Raw genomic sequence first — 1,399 nt, 5'->3', positions numbered from 1 at the left:
AAACTTATGTATTCATATGAATTTGGCAATTATATGAGTAAATTAAATAATAAACATATAAAAATTAATATTTATTATATGTATAAAAAAAAAAATAATCATATTATATATGAATAATGGAAAAAAAATGAAATGTTCCTATAATCTCTTAATATATAAGAGAATAGACCGTATGTTGGGTGGCAAACGGAATTGAAAATACCCGCTTTGAGGACAGCGGGTTCAAAAACTACTATAGGTAGGCAGTGGTTGCCGACCTCCCGCATTATTCGAAATATTTATTTCGGATTATGTTTATATTGGTTACATAAAATAAAGTATATTATTATCCGTACAAATTTGTTTCTCAGTTCTATAGAACACGGGACTTGGCTCCGCGGATAATAGGAATATACGCTTTTTAGATAATATCGTTGAAACAAAAGTCAAGTTTCTATTATATATAGAATAACAAATCGTTTCCATATATTATCGTTAATTTTTGGAGGCAGGCAAATATTAATTTATTACCTGCCGTATAGTTGGATTATTATATCGTTACGGTATAATACAAATATGGATTCTTATGAAAGAAATATAAAATTATATATTAAATGTGGAAATATTATCATATGCGCTTGGTTTTATGTTATATATTACCAGAGAGATATATGAAAAGAGATAAATTTTAAATTTATCTTCAAAATGCAAATGATTTAACTTAATATTTATATTGGTTAAACAAAAATTGTACATGTGTGGATACAATAATTATGTATGTTGGAAATAAAATGATATTTTATAATGAAATATGTATATATAAAAAGATAAAATTATAGAAACATATATATTACAATAATTATATGAAATTCTTGTTATATTGGTAAAACAAGTATAAATTAAAAATGAAAATATGGATTACGAATGCTATATAAAAATGGCCGTAATCGAATAGATTTTTTACTTATATTTATATATTTAAAATTTTACCCAAAGGCGAAATATTGAATTTTATTCAATATAATAAAAATCATGGAATTATATAAAGTGAAAAATCTATATATCTATTATATTGCTTATTTCGATTCAAAAAATATGAATGGAATATGAAGGAAAAACATTATTCTGGTTGATCCTGCCAGTAGTTATATGCTTGTCTCAAAGATTAAGCCATGCATGTCTAAGTACACACGAATTAAAAGTGAAACCGCAAAAGGCTCATTATATCAGTTATGGTTCCTTAGATCGTTAACAGTTACTTGGATAACTGTGGTAATTCTAGAGCTAATACATGCAATTAAAACATGAACCTTATGGGACATGTGCTTTTATTAGGCTAAAACCAAGCGATCGCAAGATCGTTATATTGGTTGAACTCTAGATAACATGCAGATCGTATGGTCTTGTACCGACGACAGAT

General features: G+C 26.3%; 1 non-coding gene across 1 annotated transcript in view; it reads left to right on the top strand.

Moving 5' to 3' along the window:
• Positions 1-1,101: 1,101 nt before the first annotated feature.
• LOC116802965 overlaps positions 1,102-1,399 on the top strand; it is a 1,994-nt gene continuing 1,696 nt past the window's right edge. Inside the window, exon 1 of the ribosomal RNA XR_004363280.1 lies at positions 1,102-1,399. This exon is cut by the window's right edge and continues 1,696 nt beyond it. This is a non-coding gene — a ribosomal RNA (small subunit ribosomal RNA).

The sequence above is a fragment of the Drosophila sechellia genome, unplaced genomic scaffold, assembly GCF_004382195.2.
Source record: "Drosophila sechellia strain sech25 unplaced genomic scaffold, ASM438219v1 U_260, whole genome shotgun sequence".
Classification (NCBI taxonomy): domain Eukaryota; kingdom Metazoa; phylum Arthropoda; class Insecta; order Diptera; family Drosophilidae; genus Drosophila; species Drosophila sechellia.
This window is presented reverse-complemented; position numbering and strand designations above follow the sequence as displayed.